Here is a 6,000-nt window from a genome sequence, read left to right on the forward strand (position 1 = left end):
TACAATGATTGTACACCAAAAAATGGTTAAAATGGTCAGTTTTATGTTATAGATATTTAAACACAGTTTTAAAAGCATTTCTGAACTTGGATTCCAAAATAACTATTTTTTTAAATTTTTAATTAGGCTTATAGGATATTCTTGCTTCCCCTCCCATCATTGAACTTCCTCCATGAGCCTTTACGATTAAAAATGCAAGAGGAAAAAAAAATGAACAAGTTCGACAAAGAAAGAGGTCTAAGATAAATCATTATGTGAAAAAGGATGACTGCACGTTTGATATATACAATATTTTCCAGGTATACTAAGGAAAAGAAACACATCTTATGTGTAAAAGGATAGAGAAATGTCTCCAAGGAAATACCCCATACTGGTCACAAACGTTACTTCTGAGGAAGAGAATGGGAGATAAATGAGAACTCCTGATTTATCTTTATTGTTGAATAATTTAAAATAGATCCCTAATTTCCCAGTAATGGGGAGGAAGGCTGGGGTCTCCTGCCCAGTGGGCTTGGCAAGTGAGGCCTCGGACTGCCACATCTGACTTTGATAACATCCTACAAAGTGAAAAACAGGCTACTGCATGCCAGGGGTATAAGGAGACCATTCTGATTGCAAATATCATGAACCATTGTCCATAAAAATAGAAGCATATCTGTGAAGTCACCAGTTGCAGTTTTCAGTGTGGAAAATATTCTCACCATGGTTCTGCTTGGGTGGTAACAGCTCAGCTTTGAGCCAGAAATATAGGAATCTAAATACACATTTTATTGGTGTGAAGTAGGCAAACTTAACCTCTCCAAGCATCAGTGTCCTCATCTGTAAAATGGGTATAACAAAAATACAGATTTGGGGAGGGGGTGAGGATTATAAAGCATCTAGCATACACCAAGCACCCAATAAGTACCATTAATATAAAATAATGAAGCCTCATTTCTTTAAAAGGGTACTTCAAGTTAAGGCCTCTCAAAAAGCAAAGCCAAAGCTATTTCTCTCCCTTGCGCAGTAGCTGGCATTTAGAAGGCAATCAATAAATAGAACCCAGGGCCTTACCCACTGGATCCTTGGTTCTCAAACCTCAGTGGGCATACAAATGATCTGAGGACCTTATCAAAAATATAGATTCCCAGGGGAATTCCCTGGCGGTCTAGTGGTTAGGACTCCGTGTTTTCACTGCCGAAGGCGTGAGTTCAATCCCTGGTCTGGGGAACTAAGATCCCACAAGCCGCATGACCAAAATAAATACAGATTTCCAGAGTCCATACTCAGAAACTGTGATCCAGTTGGGTTGGAGCATGACCCCGGAATCTGCATTTTACCTTCGGTGATATATAAAGCGAAGTTAAGAAACCCTGCTCCAGGGCTTTCCTGGTGGCGCAGTGGTTGAGAGCCCGCCTGCCGATGCAGGGGACACGGGTTCGTGCCCCGGTCTGGGAAGATCCCACATGCCGCAGAGCGGCTGGGCCCGTGAGCCATGGCCATTGAGCCTGCGCGTCCAGAGCCTGTGCTCCCCAACAAGAGAGGCCACAACAGTGTGAGGCCCACATACCGCAAAAAAAAAAAAAAAAAGAAACCCTGCTCCAGGAGTAATATTTGAAAAAGGTGAGGCAGAATTCCCCACCAAAATGTCCTTTTCTCTACTCTGTCTTCCCCTCCTTCTCTACAAGAAAATGATGACTCCTTTTCTTCTCCCTTCTCCAGAGTTTTGGGAAGTACAGTTTCCAGAAAGGATGGCCTTGCTATTTCTTGACAAAGACTCAACAGGACAGTTTTTAAAAGAAAAGGGAGGGGAGGTAAGAGAAGTGGAGAAGGAAGGAAGGAAAAACAGACAGCTTCTTGGAGATGGGGTGGAGGAGGTAGCAGAGAACTTCCAAGCTTTTGATATTTAAACCGAAAAGACTAAAAATCCTTAAATGTCCCATCTGATGGGCAGACAGACCTTTTCCATCCTCCTGGACAAAATCCAGAGTTCTCCATTTGGGAGAAATAGCGGAAATGAGAGATAGAGAAAAAAAAAAAAAAAACAGGCTGGAGGAAGGGGGGCCTGATGGGGAGGGAGGGAAACTGATGTCCTGCGGTCGTAGCAACATAACTATGAGTTCAGGCCAAGGCAAAGGGTCTCCTTTTCAGTACCTTTTAAACAAAAATAAAGAAATAAAAATAAAAACTCACCTAATGCTTTTTTTTTTTGGTCTCCCGCCGCTCTGCAAACACCAACTAATGAATTCATCTGCCCAGGACAGCCCCTCCAGAGGGAGGTAAACAGTTACAGGCCCTTAGGCCCCATCGGCTAAGTAAACCAGAACTACAATGGGCTAGAAGTTAAGCAGCTTGTGTGAAGAGAGGCTGCATAAAGTTAATTAATCGTGTCACGGCTGTAGCTGATAAAGCAGGTCTAGTGGGTGGCTATATTTCACAGTCACACAGCTTTAGGTGAAAGTTGAAAATTAAAACAGCTGCTTCTCCAGGAGATTTGAGGTTCCAGAGTCAAACCCTATTAACACTAGGGCTTCAAATGAAGGGGCGGGTTGATTAGAGAAGCACGAGGACTGGGGTGGGGGGTTGGCGAGAAGAAGAAGAGGGCTTGTTAAAGTCAGTCACTAAGGCAGCCATGAACCTGCACTTTTAATTCAGAAGACAAGAAAGACACGTGAAGCAGTGCAAGGCCTGTGAACAACATCTAAAAGAATCCCTTTGTCTCATTCTACATCCAGAAGCTGTGCAGCTCTGACCCCTCCCCCGCCATACCTACCCTCCCTCCATCTTTTTTTTTTTTTTTTTGGCGGTACGCGGGCCTCTCACTGTTGTGGCCTCTCACTGTTGCGGCCTCTCCCGTTGCGGAGCACAGGCTCCGGACGCGCAGGCTCAGCGGCCATGGTTCACGGGCCCAGCCGCTCCGCGGCATGTGGGATCTTCCTGGACCGGGACACAAACCTGTGTCCCCTGCATCGGCAGGCTGACTCTCAACCACTGCGCCACCGGGGAAGCCCCTGCTTAATCATTTTTAAAACCTTTTTATTACAGGAGACTTCAAGCGTACGTATGACCCCCAGGCTCCACTTCAACCTCAACGATTACGAACTCGGGGTGAATCTTGTTTCATGGAAACCAGTGGTTCTCAGACTTGAGTGGGCATCAGAATCACCTGGGGGGCTTGTTAAACCACAGATTGCTGGGCCCTCCCAGTAATCTAGTTTAGTAGATCTGGGGTGGGATCTGAGAATTTGCATTTTCAAGTTCCCAGGTGTTGCCGATGCTGCTTGTCAGGAAGCACACCTGGAGAACCACTGACTTTCTCCTTCAGTATTATTATGAAGGCCAGTCCTAGGACAGCATATCATTTCATCGGAAATATTCAGTGCTCTAAAAGATAATGCCATTCTCACACCTAAAAAATAATGGTAACTCATTAATATCATTAAATATCTAGTAAGAGCTCAAATACCCCATAAATATCCTAGTTTTTTTTTTTTTTACAATTTGTTTATTTTAATCAGAGTCCAAATAAGGTATACATATTGTGACTGTATGATAGGTCTTTAAGTCTCTTTTAATCTTTAACCATTAACATTTCTTGAACTCTTTTATTCCTTGCAATTAACTTGTTGAGGGACCTCTATTATTTTTTAAGAGGTAGAACATGGTGGTAACCTCTCTGGAGTCTTGGCTCCATCACAAGCCTTGTGACCTTGGCCAAGTTAGTCAACCTCCGTCAGCAGAGAGGTGATGGTAAATGTTTAACAACCAGTCTGGGGTGGGGCGGGGGAAGGGTACAAGCCCTAATTTGTACATTTGCCAATTTCTGTGGTGTAAATGCCCCCACCATGGCCGATTCAAGCCACCAACGTGATGTCACAAAATGGAGAGCTGGGAAGAGAAGTGTGCACTAGCACATTATTACACAATATTTCCACCACGCAGGTAAAACATAAACCATCTCCAGAGCACAGATGCTATTGAAAAGTAACAAAATAGTTAGGAAGTGATGAATTTTGAGTATTTATTACCTTTGTTTTTAATGTAATTTATTTAATTATATGCTTATGTATTTAATTTTTAATAACAGTTGTGTTTAACCACTAGCTTGCCGAATTCCTGAAAGTTTACCAGTCAGCACTGGCTCCTGCACACAGCTGTCTCTAAGTCTCGTCTTTCTTACCTGGGAAATGGGAGATGTAACAGCAATAATGCTTAGTGGTGAGGATGGAAGGAGATGGTGCCCTTGAGCACACAGTAGAGATTCAGTGCATGTACCTGGTCAGGTGGACATCAAATAGAGAGTTACTTGCTCCCCCTGGCTGGGCAGGGAAAGCAGCGATGTGGGGCTTGTATCAGATCACTAGATACAGGGGAACCGTTTTCAGAATTCCAGGGGAAGCAGCAGCCAGAAGGGTAGGAGCTTGGTCACCTAGGCCCAGGAATTGGCCCTTGGGCCTGCCTTGATCACCACACAAACTCCAACTGCCCAGAAGAAATGCACTTTCAGTGAGGTGATTCAGGCCTGCTCCACCCCTCCACTTTACACAGAGGCCACTTAAACTGTTTGCTAAAATCAAGACCCTTCTTTTGAGGTAGATCAGGTTACCCAGCAAGGTGATTATTGCTTCTAATGGTCTGCAAACAGGTTCTCAACGGTTAACCCTTCCATCCTCTGGGGACACTGGGCCGAGCCGCCCTGGGCAGAAGCAAGCACAAGCACCAAGGGCTCAGGGGTTGAGAGATGCTAAAAGAATAAGGCTGGCTGGAGGGGTGGGATAGGGAGGGTGGGAGGGAGACGCAAAAGGGAGGGGATATGGGAACATATGTATATGTATAACTGATTTAATTTGTTATAAAGCAAAAAATAAAAAAATAAAATTAAAAAAAAAAAAAAAGAATAAGGCTGGACATAGGAGGGCCCATTGCTAGCCAACAAATTGAAGCTCAACTCCAAGATGAGTGCTTAGTGCCTCCATAGTTCCCCAGACAGCCTGTGGCCCCCTCCTGGAGGTCTCAGATCCCTAGGAGGCCCTGAGTTTAAGCCAGGGGCTAGAGAATTCATAGGCAGACCAATCATTGTCCACAGAATAAGTAAATAAAAGAGGCAGGAGGGAGTGGCACTAAATCTTTCACGCCTGTCAGACTTTGAGTTTTCAGGCCACCACTTCCCATCAGTGTGAGCTTGGACAAGTTATTGAACCTCTCTGAGCCTCCATTTCCTCATCTATACAATGGGGATAACAACGGTTTCCACTCTGTAGAGTTGTGGGGTGAATGAAAGATAACATGCGTAGAGCATTTAGCCAAATACCCGGCATATAATAAGTACACAAGAAATAGTAGCTGCTAGGGACTTCCCTGGTGGTCCAGCGGTTAAGACTCCATGCTTCCACTGCAGGGGGCACAAGTTCAATCCCTCGTTGGGATCCCACATGCCGCAAGGTGCGGCCAAAATAAAAATAGTAGCTGCTATTATTATTTTAACGCTTGTAGATTCTGTCATAGTTAGTAAGATGCAAATCAATTTAAAGACATTACATTTAAGTTGGAACTTCCCTGGTGGCACAGTGGTTAAGAATCTGCCTGCCAATGCAGGGGACACAGGTTCGATCCCTGGTCCGGGAAGATCCCATATGCCGCGGAGCAACTAAGCCCATGTGCCCCAACTATTGAGCTTGCGCTCCAGAACCCGCGAGCCACAACTACTGAAGCCCACGAGCCACAACTACTGAAGCCCATGCATCTAGATCCCGTGCTCCGCAATGAGAAGCCACTGCAATGAGAAGCCCGTGCACCGCGAGGAAGAGTAGCCCCCACTCGCCGCAACTAGAGAAGAAGCCCGCGTGCAGCAATGAAGACCCAACACAGCCATAAATAAATAAGTAAATAAATAAACAAAATAAAGACATTACATTTAATTAAAAGTGGCTTTTCCTTTCCATGTACTTTCTCATTCAATAGATATTAAATGTGTCATAGGGAATGGCTTTGGGGTGTTTAGACTTGGTCCTCATTCCTGGG

Source organism: Mesoplodon mirus (genome assembly GCF_964341445.2).
Source record: "Mesoplodon mirus genome assembly, chromosome: 8".
Classification (NCBI taxonomy): Eukaryota; Metazoa; Chordata; class Mammalia; order Artiodactyla; family Ziphiidae; genus Mesoplodon; species Mesoplodon mirus.